Here is a 15,764-nt window from a genome sequence, read left to right as displayed (position 1 = left end):
AGAGCACAGGGGCTGCTGTGGCCTTGGCAGTTTTCCACTGCTCTTGCCACAGACTGCTGGGCCTTACTCATCCTTTGTGAATCACTGTTTGCTGTACACAGAACTTCACAGCACCTACAGCAACCAAAATGGAGTGAATCACCTGTTTCTGATGTATTTGTTGATATCCAGACTCTGTAAGAGTCACTTACTGGATTCAGGAGAAGGATCTGATGAACCTTGCTTCACTCTACTCACCTACAGTCCTCTCAAGATTTCAAAGCCCCTGCAGTGCTGCTGGTGCCCTTCAGCCTTTCTCCACCCAGATCATACTCCTTTCATGTGCAGTTGTATCAACCCTTCCTGGATTTTTTTTCTTGAAGAAAAGACTCTTGAATTTCTTTTTTCTTGACTCACCATGTGTCAGGATCCCTTCCTCATCTTTCTGCCATTTGGGCTGCCAAATGTTCACTTATTTTGTGTGTTTCTCTCCTCATCCTGGTCCTACTCTGCTGCTGCTGCTGCAGAATAGAAAGATCTTGAGGCAGCAAAACTAAATGGTGCCTTTTGTGAGATGTGCTTGAAAGAAGGGCTCTGAGTAACTTCTGAATCATGAGAAATTTGAGATTTGGAAGGCATTTCCCTCAGAGGAAACATTTGAGCTCTGCGAGTTTAGGCCAGAAGAGGAACTAGTTTGTGTTTCCTAAACTTTATGGTGACCTGTGCAGGTAGCTGCACGATATTCCTGGCCCAGGTGGGATGGAGAGAGGAGGCAGGTAGGACTGATACAACTCTGAGGCAATGTCTGCCCAACATGCAGGTGGACGGTGGGAGGTGCTACATCCCTGGTTTTGCTTCCACTGCCCCCCACCCTGGTTCTGATTTTGTTCTTGGAAGTGAAAACCTTGGACATTTCCATTGGCGATGCTGAGCAATGGAATTTAGGCACAACCATGAATATCAAGCCAAGTTTTGGCCGTTTTGCAAGTACAGCCTAAGAAATTGAGCTCATGTTGCAGGACATGGGTTAGCCAATGATAAACTAAGTTTCCACAGCACTGGCTGCTCCAGAGCCCTCGCAGCAGCAGAAGCATAATTTCTCTGTCACTGAAAGAAAACCAAAGCCTAAAACCAGGATCCTCTACATGTTTATTATTCTGCCAGCGTTCCAAAAGTCAAAATTTGAAAACATTACCTCTTTCCAGGCTGAAATATCTCCGTCCCATTTCCGACAATATTTCCTCCTTCTCCTTAAGTCTAGTCAAGGGGTAAACCTCTAAAAGTACTCAGAGGTAATACAGTGTAATCATCATTACTGTGTTAAAAAGTCAATGGCATGGAGGCCTCTGAGTAGCCAGCTTGGTAGTATTTATTGGGATTTAAGAGCTTACTATAATTATCATGTCCAGTAACTGCCTGGATTGATGTGTGAAGGGGAAAGAAAGGAAGCTGGAAGCATGTCTTGTCAGGGTGTGCACAAGATCAATGGATGGATGGGCAGATATGAGTGGATAAATATGTATTCTTTTAGGCAATTTTATGTTTTCCCAGCTGGCTTTCCCTGTTCTTCTGATATGCCTTGCAACAAATCTGATCAAAGTTAGGCCCATCTCTGGACTGAGACTTTTTTTTTTTTTTTTTTTTTTTTCCTGCTAAGAAAATGCTGCCTTAGCAGGTGAGCTCCTGGCATGCAAATCAAAATCATTGGAGAAAGCACATTTTACACAACTCTGGAAACTGGTAGCCACAGAACAGTTACAACATTTTCCCAGCAATACACTTTTCTCTCTTGGAAGTTCATAACCTTGCTCAGGGTCTCTTCCCATCTATCCCACTGGGCTGGATCTATCCTTTTGGCCCTTTCTATGGTACAAATTTCTTGCTTGGTCTCTGCTGGAAACCATAGGGAAACCTGTAATGTCCTGGCTTTTTGGGTCTTCATGACAGTCTAAGCCAGACATCCTCTCTTATTATCCTATTATTTCCAGCCAGGTAATGTTTTTCTCTTTTTCCTGAGAGAAAGAAAACAAAAAGAAAGTCTTGTTTTAAGTAATCTTTTCCTAAGGTAACTTTGCTGCCTTGAGGTCTAATTAAAATTAATTTTCAGGATGATGGAGTCACATTATTTGGTGAACTTGCCACTACTGATGTAGCCCTTCTGAGGTGTAAAATGGTTTTTAAACTCATGGAAAGAACAGCAAGAAATGTCTCATAAAGGTTCATGCTTCCATTAGATTCTTCTCATATAGATCTACATTCCCTCAGTCTATGAAAGAATGGAAATGGGATTTTGATATTTTCAGGTGCAAAGCAGCCTGAGACTAGACATGGTTGTTTTGTTTTTTTTTTTTTTTTAATCTGGGATTTTCATTGAGCTCTTGAATGTTTATTTCATATTCTTTATGATTTATGCAGGGCTTCCCCATCTGCCTTTCCCTTATTCCCTCAGATCCTCCCCATCATCTGTTTTAGGGGAGCCTGGCTGCCACAGCAGCCTCTGATGAGATTAGTCACAATAGAGCTGAGAGCTAAGCTCCTTGCAGTCAAGCCTGGGAGAGCTGGTAATATTATCCAAAGAGCAAAAGGCTAAAGCAATGTTTGGCCTGTGTTGTTTCATTCAAATTATGGCTTGAGGGGGTGGTGAGCAGATGTGGTTTTACCACCTGGAACCACTTTCCCAGAATCACAGAATGGTTGGAATGAACTTTAAATATCATCCAGTTCCAAGCCACATCCAACCTGCCCTGGAACATTTCCAGGGTTGGGGCAGCCACAACTTCTCTGGGCAACCTGTGCCAGGGCCTCAGCACTCTCACAGGGGACAATTCCTTCCCAATATCCAATCTAACCCTGCTCTCTGTCAGTGTGAAGCCATTCCCCCTTGTCCTGTCGCTCCAGGCCCTTGTCAAGAGTCTCTCTTCATGTTCTCTCTCCTAGTAATTTTCTGCAGTTACCATCTTCTCCAATTTTGTGTCATCCCACAGTGGTGCTGTGAGTTGCCCTGTGAATTAAAGTGTGTTATTTTGGCTGTGACTGGATAGACATTATATGACATATTTTATAATCCTCTCTAAAGTAGGATGTCGTGGCACGACTTTCAATGGCTTCACACTGACCAAGAGCAGGTTTAGATTGAAAATTATGAAGAAATCCTGGATAGCAAAAGGTAACACTTTGAAGAAAATAAGCCTTTTTGAGATCATATTTTGACATATAACATCTACTTGGGAAAGTCACAGAAAGAAAATGTAACACAGCAAAATACTTCAAGGTACAATTTATGTTTAGACCACTGAACTTTGCACCCCTACTCTCTATGGACAAGAAAGCACAAATGAAGAGGCTGTGTGAAAGGATTTTTCCTATTTCCACATCCATCTTTGCACATTTGCATCATTACAAGCAGATCTCTAAAGGCCAGCCCTGCATTCAAAGAATGCACTTAGGACCAATTGCTTCTGGCAGGGAAGCTATTCCTAGCTTTACCTTGAACAGGTAACATTCTAAAATTAACTTCATCTAAGGCTGAAAAATACACAGAGGAGGTTTGAGAAAAATATACAACATTTCACCATGGTTATTTGCATGTTAGGGTACACCGGGTTTGCAGGGCACAGTTTTGGTAGTGGGGGTGGCAAGCTGCTGGAAGATTCCCTCGTGTCCAACAGAGCCAATTTCAGGTGGCTCCAGGATGGACCTGCCACTGGCCAAGGCTGAGCCCATCAGGGATAGTGGTAGCGCCTCTGGGATAACAGCAGGGGAAAAAACCCACAGCTGCACAATGATAGCTGGAGACAGAAGTTTAGTGTCTAAAAACCAATAAATATTTAGGAAAATACTTGTCTCCAAGGTTCTGAGGTACCTGAATGTGTCAATCTGATGCACTGAGTAGATAAACCTTTAGAATTAACCATCAGATCTCTGTCCACACTTTCTTGTTTCACGGAGTCTTGTCTAAGACACCATTACTGAAGCCTGTTCTCCTGTAATTTGCATTGTCTTTTTATCTATATCCAGATGGCCAATGTTTGTGTTCTCCCATGCAGGGACTTCTGTGCCCAGCAGGTTCTAGCAGCACAGGAAAATAAAATGCTGTTGGACTCTGGAAGCTTTGGAGAGTTTAACTGCTGTGCTTTGAAATGCACCTCCAGCTGTCCAGCCTAAATTTTTGCTCTTGCTTCACCCATAATAAAAGCAGCACAGGAAAACACTCTCTTTCCTTAGCTTCTCAGGTTTGTACTCCAAGTTAATAAATTTAAATTTCTCAGCTAGGTCAGTTTTTTTCTAGGTACACACTACTGCTTGCTATTTCTATTGCACAGACAAGCACAGGCACAAAAATCCTGATTTACACAAGCCAAAAAACTCTAGCACAGCTCAGCAAAAACATGCATAGCCTAAAGAATGCCACTGGGTTGAGAAAGGTAATTTTGACTGCAAGTGACTTGAGTTTTCTGTGCGTTTGGAAATACAAAATGATCCCTAGGACTTAGCTGAAATAGTTTGCATGGGGGTTTCTCTGTTTTGATTTGTTTTCAAGTCAAACCAAAAACTTCTTATGGATGTATCACAAGTATGCAGCAGGATAGCACAATGTTGATCTCTAATAATTCAGACACTGACACAGGAACATGAAAGGCACATTTTAGCTATGATGTTTTCATATCCCTTTCTTTTTCCTGTTGTTCATTTGTTTTGAATGCATGAACTTTTTTGGGGGGGATGTTGAAATGTTGGTATCTCTTGCCTAATTTGATTTACAGAAGAGTGTTGCATTTATTCTACTTGGTATCAGAAATACCGTTTTCTTTGAAAACTTTGTCAAGCTCCCTGGAAAAGGATGATGCTCTCTATCTTTTAGTACTGCTTGCTTACCTGCTGCTGGAGGCTGCTCTTTGAGGTTGCATCTGAACTTCCCGACCCTTTTTTTCACTCTTCTGGCATCCTCAGTGAGGAACAAATCCATCAGAAGCTATGGCTTTGCACTGCACCAAGAGCAGGAATCTGGCTCCACAGCTCCCTTCTACCACAGCCCCAAGGCAGAAGAGTAGGAAGAGGGATTTCTATAAAATTCTTAGGTCTTGGAATGGGAACAACCATCTTGAAGTGTCTATACCTGTTTATTTTCTAAGAGAGATTCAGAGTTTCAGAAGGAAAGGAAGGCTGTGCTTGTATTTATGAAGCTTTGGTTGTTATTTTGAAGACAAAATAAGTGGCCCATGGAAAATGCTACTTAGCTCCAAAAAATAGGAAATTGGAAAATTCTTCCTTCATAAAATATGAGTTTTAACTCAGTGTGGGCCCGAGCAAGTTGAAAGCTCTTGATTTGCTTTCATTGAAATGATGAAAAGAACATAGAGGGAATGAGAAATACAATGGATATTTTTAATTGAACTAAATCTACCCATGGATATCTTGTTCATTCCTTGCTGTGATACCTGCTTCCCCATTTGAAGGTTGCTTTTGTTTTTGTCACAACTGAAACTTGATTGGACTAATCTGCTAACAACTCAAGTTTTTAATTCCACAGCACCATGTGCCCAAAAGCCAGGTTAATGCTGAGACACAATGTGATGAAAGTGGGTGGAGAGAGCAGATAGGGAAGGTACAATGCCAAGAAAATGTTCCATTTCAGTGCTGCACTGAGGAGACATTCTCTGCCCCTCCTGTGGGAAAACAGGGGAAAATATGAGCTGTTTAGGAATCTGAATTGGGAATTTTAGGTGACTCTGGAGATTGCCTTCAGGCCTATGTCCACCATGTCAGTAAGGGCCAGCTGTCTCTGGACTTCTCTGTTTCCTTATTCCTGAGTTATTGGAATCGATGTGCTCATATTGCTGAGAGCCCCACAACAGAAGATAACCTGCCACAGATCAGCTGCTAAGTGGGTTTTTTTTTCCCCTCTTTTTCTGCTGCTTCATAGTAAGATGCAGACGATGGGAAAATGAACTTGGCAGCGGGCAGTGCTGCATTGCCATCTGCTGCAAAGCCAAAGGTGTTCCAGCATGGAAGATGGAGTTATAAGAGAGAACTTGTGAGGGGTTTCAAAGGAAAGGAGGCCTGCAGTGGAGCCAGCAAGCTTTGGATCACCAGTTCATGCTAAATATCCAGAGTAAATGCAACATTCCTCATGCCACAGGAGATCCCTCTGGTTTATAATTGCATCCAGGACACCTCTGCTGGCAGGGAGCACTATTTCCCCCCAGCAGGGACAGAGAGCTGGGAGTTGCTGCCACAGCTGGGGAACTATCTAGCAGCAAAAAAGAGCAGCACAGCAGGGAAGCATTACAAAAGGACCTGGGAAAGCTTTCATTTTTTTAGTGATCAAAGCTGGACAGAGCCAGAGGTCATGCTCCATTAGAAACAAACAGTACTGTTACTCCCTCTCCAACTTGCCAGCTGTGTTGCTGAGTGTCAAACTGGAGATTTTTATATTTTTCTACTGGCGCAGGATCAGGGCCACCTGAACTACATATCACAAGGACATGCAAACTCTTGCTCCACAGAGACTACAGTCTACATAGGAAAGGCAAGATGAAAGATGGGAAGGGAAAGAAAAGTGTGTGGACCACGCTAATGCTGCTGCTGCTTACAAGTGGGAACCAGGGGTTCTGGGAGTAGAATCCAGCATCTAGTACTTTATGTAGCTTTTAGGATTTATTCTGTGGGTGAAGAAAATTACCCTGTCTAGAGTTTGTCTCTGATACATTTTCAATACCAGTTTTTCTCTGCTTCTTGCAACGTGTTTGAATTTCATGGACTCATAGAATGACTGGGGTTGGAAGGGACCTTAAAGATCATCCAGTTCTAACCCCTGCCATGGACAGGGACACCTTCCACCAGCCCAGGTTGCTCAGAGCCCCATCCAACCTGGCCTGGAACACCTTCAGGGATGGGGCAGCCACAGCTTCTCTGGATAACATGTGCCAGGGCCTCAGCACCCTCACAGAATTTTTTCCTTGTATCCAGTCTAAGCCTACTCTTTGTCAGTGTGAAGCCATTCTCTTTCATCCTGTCACTCCAAGCCCTTATAAATAGTCCTTTCCTTTTGAGAAAGGAGCTATGAAGGTATCAGTCCCCCTACAAAATAACTCCCAGAGCTCATGGCTCCAACAAGTGGTGGGTGTACCTGTTTATTTGCTTTTATTGAAAGATTTTTATACATCAAAGTGCCTTGGGCCCAAAGAGCTATATAAGCCAGAGCATAAATTCACCATTTTAAGCTTACATAACATCTTAAAGAGTGTCATTTGACAGAGTTATAGATCTGAATAATCTCCTTTCTGCTGTATGCTGCAGAATAGAGCTGTGATAGATGCAGGAGTCACTGCCAAGAAACCTGCAAAAAAATATGCAAGAGGAACAAGAACAGATCACCACAATGATGCATAAACTAAAAACCCAAGCAAAAATAAATTCACACACACTGTGCAAAAGGTATCTGAAACCATCTTTTACAGTTTGATTATCTTCAAAAGCAGAAACATTTAGGCACTGTCTTGCTGATTTCAGCCCAATTTCCAGCTGGACGTATTATCGGAAAACAAGTAGTTTTCAATTTTATTTTTTTTTTCTTTTTAAACAGGAAGTTGGTGATACTGGCTCAGACCAATAAACTGTCAGAAGAGACCTCCTGCCTTTATTCCTGGCTTGTGCTTGACTTACTTTGCCAGCCAGATATGCAATGATGCCGGTAAGACACACACATTACTTCCAGAACCCTGTGGGGAATTGAGGCACCATAAATCAAAAGTTTGGATTATTGGGACGTCAGATGTTAAAGCTACAACTGCAAGTGAGACAGAACATTAGCCAGGCCTTCCTAAACACAACAGCATTTTATTCCACTGATGAGACCCACTGCAGAATTCCCCAAGGCTCAGCTGTTTCTGTGGTGGTAAAAAATCATTCTTGTGCAGACAACATACACAGGGTTTATGAATCACTTGAATGTCCTTTAAATCCTCAAAGCAGGGATTAAGTAGGACTTAAGAGGAACATATGACTTGTACTTGTCCTCAATACAGTGGTGACTTCCATATTATGTGAGGAAATAGCTCCTTGGATTGTTCTGTATTTACTCGGCACTAATGTCACTGGATGTCTTTGTTATAGAATGAAAGAGCAGCCTGGTCTGCTCCTACAGCTCTTCCACAAACAGGATTCCACAGCAAACGGACCCTCCAAACCATGCTGTGCCACCTCCTCACAGTGCTCTGATTAATTTCATGCTCAGAGTTAAAATTTCCAGATCCTCCATGCGGCTGGCTGAGTAGGTGGAGCTCTTTGCCTTGGTGGGCTGGCTGGCAAAGTGAATCTTTGCACAAGTGAATTTGATTTCTGTACCACTTCCTCAATGAGGAGGATTCTCCTTTATCTCCTTCAGTTGATTGTTTCCTCCAATTTTGCAGCACAAAGGTCAGAGCTGTGCTCCACGCTCTGATCTTCCAGCTGGTAGCAATCCAATGAGATATGCACAGTCACAGATGCCTGTGTGTTAGAAGGGTGATCATTCTTTTAACAAGGTTAACTCTAAATGTCCACAGCTGGGGATAACCTGAAACTACGCATGATTTGTAATAAATTTAATAAATTGCAGAGACCAATTAAAGAAGGATTTGGTTTATATTGAAATACATTATTTTTATGCATTTTCTTCTTTTCCCTATGCCATTCACCATTTTTAGCTTCTATATTTAATGCATTCTCAATCTCTGCCTTTTCCCCACAATACAAGATACTCAAACACAGAAATAGTCTTGCGGATGAAGATATCATCTGGTATAGCTTCTTAAAGATTATATTTCTATCTCTTTTTATCAGTCAAACAAAATATCATAATCACTTTTCTGCTGCTTTGTGGCTGTAGGAAATCGGCTTCATTGAAGCACATGGTGACCTCAGGCAAAATTGAGGTAAAATTTTAGGTAAAATTTTCATATGGGAACCTGAAATCCATCCATAGTTTGGAAACTCTAAATAAATCCATATTCATTCACAGGAGAAAAGGGATGGATTTGCCTTGTGTAAAAAATGCCAGGACAGTGGAGGCCTGGGTGGTTGGGTATTACCTGTCCTTGCAGGTAGGTGTGATTCCTTTCACTTCACCCAGGCCGTGGCAATTTCCATAGGTAAAATGTTGGTTTGTGAGGACAGAGGCAAGCACCACCTCTTGCTTTTAAACTGCAAAACAGTTTGTTTTTAAACTATATCAGTAAGCATGAGCGAAATCAAAGATTATGATTAAGACAGTCTCTGAATCCAAATGATCAAACATGGATCACCTTGAGGTTTCAGGCGGACAGCAAACTTCCTTCCACCAGTGGGTTTTGCTGGCTCCCACCACACATCCCAGAGGCTGACTTCTCTGCCAAGAGCTCTGTTGCTTTGGGGATGTGGCTGTGGCAGTGATTCCCTGTTCCAAAGCACATACCAGGGTGTAGGAAAGGCAGATATTTGGTAAGACTGGGCAAGAACAGTATGATATTCTGGCTCAGGTTTGAAGCATTCCAGTGCGTGTTTTCATCTCTTACATACACTGGTATTAGCAGAACATTTGGAGGTAGATGCTGGCAAGGCGTTTTGCCCTGTGCTGTTGTTTGCCCTACAACATCCATCTTGCCACTCTCACTACTGCCTGCCCCTTGTTGAAAGGCTCTTCCTGGCATGCCTCACACTATCAGTGTATTTCCCTGCTACACAGTACAATGGGATCATTATCCTGGGATCAGTCCTTAGATACTGCTGAAGTCAGAAAATACTGCTGTAAGTGTTGAATATTAACTGGCTGCCTGTTGCCTTGAGACAATTGGACACAGACAGGAGGTACCAGCTGAATGTCCCTTCTCTTTTCCTACAAAATGCACAAAGATTTGAAAAGCAGGACTTAAGGGGACAACAGCTTTAGAAATTCTAGAAGCAAGCAATTTGTAAATAAATCAGCAAGTTGCCACATAAGGAGGGAGAGATTTGTCTGAAGTGTAATGGCCCCTACTGCAATGTGCTCATGTAGCACTCAGTGGCATTTCAAACTTCATGAGACTTGATTTTGAGACTTCAAGTGAAAATAAATCATAAAAAGAGGTGCTCAAAACTCAAGAGCTACAATCTAACAAAGCACTCAAAGAATACAAGCAGACCATTCCCTTCTGCCACAGTCAGCACAGAAGAGTCTCCAGAAAGGGAATAGGTCACACACTTCTCGAGTCCAGAACAGACCCTGGCCCAGATATAAAGTAGGACGAGACACAAAAAAACAAGACTGAGAAGCTGGAACAACAGCAGTGCCCAAGGCACAGAAAAGATGGGACATTGATGGCCTGGTAGTGTCTGAGGGGTGCCTCACTGCCTTCATTTTGGGTAAGACTTGGAATTATTCCGAAGCACTTAAAATCACCTGGGGACAAGGCTTCAAAGCATCTGGGTCTTTCACTTTAATATGCAGTAGCCTCCGGTGTTTTTGTTTACTCAAGTCCTTTCTTTTTCTGTAAATAATTGCTTCTGCTTCACTTGAGCTGTCTCTCCAGCAGACAAGAAGCATTCTGGGCAGGCAGGTCAGCAAGAACCCTGTTCCCGAAAGAGGACATGCAACTGCAACTCCAAATTTGGGCTCTAAGGCAAGTATATGTTTGAAACACACCCTGTTAAGCATTTTTGCTTCTACTGCATGCTGAAAATAAAGCAAGAGGAAGCCCTGCTGCCAAAGAAGCTCTGCAGAGCAACCTGCACTGGGAATTTTCATCAGGGAAGGACAACAGTAACAGGGAGCATTTCCAACCCTCTGCCACAGACACAGAACTACCTGCTCAGCATTTTCTGTCCCTGTGTGGTTCTTTCAGGCTTTCTACAGGCTTAGAGCTGGGGCTGAAGATCCTGAGTCCCCTCAAGAGATAAGGACCCCCTTATTGCGAGACTTTTGGTTGCCCTCATATCTTCTACGTTACCTCATTTCCTGCTGGTGTGGCTCTGCTGCACAAACTCCTTGGTGCTGATGTTTTCCGGTTTGGTCCCTGCTCAGGCTGTGTCATGACATTTTTTCCAGCTCTGCAGCTACCTCTGGCCTTCCTTTAGCACTCTCCTGCCATTGTAGCTGCCACCTATGATCCCTGCCAGGATGCAGGTGCTTTCCTTTGGCCTTACCTGTGCTACTGCTCTCTGCCTGTCTTCATATCTGCTCCACTCTGAGTAGTAGATGCAAATGGCCTTCTGTTTTCTCCATTTCTTTACTGTAAGTGTCTTGTTTAGTGTAATTGCTTCTAAAACCTGGCTGCTGGACTGCAACCCACTGTCCTCCACACATTCCCTTCAGTAGTTGTATTGGTCATTCTCTGTTTAGTCTTAGGGAAAAAGCTTTGCTGGGTCCCAGCTTAGGCAGGTAAGGATCACTCTCCTGACTGCTTTGTTTTGGCTATCAGTCCCTGCACTGTTTATGCTGCTAACTTTGTTTGCTCTCACTCTTCTTCATTTTTGATACCCATGGCAAGACATATGGTGCTCAAATATGGCTTGCGAAGTGCTGAATGGCACAAATTCAGCTGCAGAGTGCTAGGAGCCATGTCAGAGCAGAGCTGCAAGGCCTGTCAGACTGTGGGAAGGCACTGCTCTACTCCTGGTCAGCTCTTGCCAGAGCTTCCTCCAGAGCCAGCTCCCAGAAAGCTGACCATCCATCCCCTGTCCTTAAAAATGGCCATTTGCAAAGGTGTCTTGGAATGGCAGGAAGATCCCAACTGATCAGTGTTTACCCTGACCATGCTCTGCAGTGCCCATTGGTGCCTGGCCAGTGGAATAGTCTGGCTCCAATAAAGCACCCTCTAGGTATGAAGTTATTCATTTCCTGATGGCAGCTCTTATATCCTCAGGGATTAGTGCTTGTCCTGCTTTAAATAAAATCCCATCTTGCACATGTGCACACACACACAGACACAAACAGTCATTCCTTTGCCTAGTAATGAGACAGGCAGTGCCTGTGCTCCTTCTTCCTCCCAGCAGAGCTTTGGACACAAAACAGTTCCATGCCTTTATCATTGCACCCAGACAGCTTCCAGGAGTGTTCAGCACCTCCTCAGCGTGCTCTCCTTCTGCTGGAGCTCATGCTGCATCTTCAACCTGTGCTCCAAAGTGATGCATTGGGATTGTCCCACCCTTCTGTGCAGGAGTAGCAGCACCTTGTTTATTTGACTCCATCCCAGTCATGTCAGGGCTCTGTGGGATCTGTAATTTTTTCTTATACCCACACACACCCACCCACACACACACACACATAGATATATATATATATATATATATACATATTCATGTACAAACAATGGGATGGGACTGCTGGGGCAGCTGTCTCAAAGCTTTTATTCCATCATAATCATCAGTCTTATTTTACAAAGCCAAGCATGGGAAATGGAAACAGCTTCAACAGCTACAGCTGCAGACAAAGTTCTCTTAGTTACAAAGTCTTCTAAAAGCTTTTTAGCCAATAGTATAATGTTAAAAGCTGACAAGCGTTTGCTAAAGCCAATTAGTAAACTTACACATACAGCTTTCTTCTAACAATGCTTACTTGTGACAGTTTAAAACAATGGATTCATTGGTTCAATGGAATTCATTCATTCAATGGATTCAGGTTCATTATTAAGCTTACATATTTCTACTATCTTGCTTAACGTATTTTCTAAGGCTTATCTCTACACAGCTCATAGCTTTATTGTTTCTTGTCCTTCCATCTTTAACTTTCTTGCATTTCTCTGTTCTAAGGTTTGTTTTCACACAACTTTTTAATAGTTTTATACCTTTTCTATTTCCCACAGGGCTTCACCAGGTTTTGAAACAAGGTCCAAGCTTTCTGTGGTTCTGTCTGTTCCAAGGGTTTATAGAAATTTGGGACTAGTTCCCTGCATTGGATTGCCTTTCCCCTATCACACGGGGACCTGACTGCTGCCAAATCTTGTCTCTATGTGATAACTTCTTCAATAATTCTTGTGTCCTGAGAGGCAGGAGGACAAAAAGAAGAATCTAGTAGTTTATCTTCTTTATGAACCACTAGAAATACTTCTCCACTTTTGTTCTGGACATTTCTTTCATGGCTCTAAGGTTTTTGAGGTATAACTGGAAACACTGAAGGGTTCACAGATGTCACTGTTCTCTGAAAGCTTCAGTTTATCTGCATTCAGTCTAATGTGCTGTTCTGAGGGTCTGAAATCATGGCTGGGTCTCCTTCTTCAGCACTTCCAGTTCCAGTAGAAACTGCCCTCAGCCACTGCCTTGGTGCTGGGAATCCCTCCACTGCATGTTTAGTTTCTGCTGGGAGCACACATGATCATGATCCCAGCATTCATATTCTGCCAGGAGTGATAAAGACAATCGTGAATCCAGTGTAAAATGCTGCCCTGACTCATAAGAAACACTGAATACTTTTGAATTTGATGCATCTAATTGAGCCTGATTTCTATTACTGCTGAAGCCTGTTGACTCCCATCCTGTAGACACTGCTTTGGCATCAGTGTAGGTTCTCATTTTATGAAGACAACTCTTGTTTTTCACTGCCACTGATGTGTACTCTGCTCATTTCTCTGTAGATCTCTTCATATCTCTCCTTTACATCTCTCCTTTTCAAGAATTTCCCCTCAGTAACACTGAGAGTGCCAACAGACTGCCACGTTTTGGTAGCCTGAGTTTCAAGTCTACAGTCAGTTTTTGAGGCAGGCACCTGCCTGCTTAAACAGTAAGGCAACACTTCTTGGAAAGGCTAAATGAAGCCAGTGAGGACTTCTCCCTCCACATGGCTTGCTCAGTGATGGATGGTCTTTCTGAGTGTCCTTTATCATAAGACCAAGTGCTAACGTGCCATATTTCATGGCAACTCATCAAGAGCTTGCAACTGTCCACTGGCCTTAGAATATCCTCTGCTATAAACTCTAATTCCCATTGCTGTTGTTCCCATCTAATGTTGCTGTTAATGAGTGCTCCTGGAGTTCTGTTGCAGGTCACTTGCAGCCCAGCTAGGGGTAAACCTGGCTCTGATTTTGTAGCTCTGCTATGATTATGGCTATGGCAAGACTGGCAGATTATCTGAACACTGGGAGTATCCTGTTATGCCTCGAGTCCCTAAGGCACACTTTGTTTTCTCAGAGAATTCCACTAAGTGTGTTCAGCCTGGAGAAGAAAAGGTTTTGGGGTGGCCTCATAGTGGCCTTCCAGTGCTTGAAGGGAGCCCACAGGAAAGGTGGAGAGAGACTCCTGACAAAGGCCTGGAGTGACAGGACAAGGGGGAATGGCTTCACACTGACAGAGAGCAGGGTTAGATTGGATATTGGGAAGAAATTGTTCCCTGTGAGGGTGGTGAGGCCCTGGAAGAGGTTTCCCAGAGAAGCTGTGGCTGCCCCATCCCTGGAAGAGTCCAAGGCCAGGCTGGATGGGGCTCTGGGCAACCTGGGATAGTGGAAGGTGTCCCTGCCCATGGCAGGGGTGTGGAATGAGATGAGCTTCATCTCAGACCAGATGATCTTCCAGCCCAAACCATTCTATGATTATGTGATTCTATCACTCATCACCACTCAGCCTCAAGCTTGGGGCTTCATAACAAGGCTTGTTTTTCAAAATCACCACCACTTTCTGATTCATTCTTGAGCAGCTCGATGCCGTATGAGGTGGGCTTGTTTAGATATCTGTCAGAATCTTTTTTTATGGGGTGGAATCATCCTGCAAATGAACTCACAGAGGAGCAAACTCAGACTTCCCAAAGCTGACTTCTTGGTTGTGTATTGCAAGAACCCACTGCAAGGACTGGTTTGGAGATTGTACAGGAACATATTTGCTCTGGAGGTGCTCTGTTCTCCTCAGGTGTTTGTTCCCTTCTCTGACAGTGGTGCTTTGTGTGGTGCTCGCCCCTCATGACAAGGGGAAAGGTCACTCTCTGCTCTCTGCACTTGGTGGCCAGCAGCACTCTTGATACATATATTCTTGCTGTGGTGCTTTTATAAGATCTTGTACTAAATCATCCAATTATGGGAAGCCAAAAGCAGCTCCCTTTAATAAAAAAGTCCTTTGTGTTAAAAACCTGAATATGCTCAGGGGTGGATAGGCATTTTGCTTCCATTTCTGATTACATAGCTGCTTTTGAGGAGGACAGAAGAAAGCTCAACCCCAACCTAATACAGAACATTTTCTGTTCTTTCCTGCCCAGCCATTCTCCTGTTGCTGCATTTTGTGCTTTTCCAGCCCACTGATGTTGGATACAGAGGCAAGGCAGGGACATCTTTTCGCTCCAGGCTGGTCCTAATGGCACAACCATCATACGAGTGAGGGCAGTTTCTGCTTCTTTCTTCACAGGGATAACTCCCAAACTCTCCTCTTCCCTCTGTCTAGCAAGAGAACTGGGTCTACTCCTTGGCTTTTTTGATCACAGAGCCACATTTAAGGCTTTAAAAGGGAACAGGACAAAAAATGAAACAATATAACAAGAGGAAAGCAAAGTCATTGTCATCTCCCCTCAGCTATCAGTATTCTTTGAAGCATGAGATTTGATTATCCTGGTCACAAAAAATGCCTAATAATACTGAAGGATATTAGCAAGGCTCACAAATCAGTGTTAAAAGATTAAAAGTTTTTAAAGGATTCTTTATTCCCCTCAAGGAAGAAAACACAACTGTGAATGCCACAAGCTCACCTTTGGTTCCATCTGTTGATCCATCTCCATGTCATGAAGCAGAACGATTGACAGAGCTCTGCACAGCAAATTTGGGCCAGAACATCTCACTTCATCCTCTGCCTCCCCAGGCCATTAAATGAGGTGTGTG

The sequence above is a fragment of the Cinclus cinclus genome, chromosome 4 (genome assembly GCF_963662255.1).
Source record: "Cinclus cinclus chromosome 4, bCinCin1.1, whole genome shotgun sequence".
NCBI lineage: Eukaryota > Metazoa > Chordata > Aves > Passeriformes > Cinclidae > Cinclus > Cinclus cinclus.
This window is presented reverse-complemented; position numbering follows the sequence as displayed.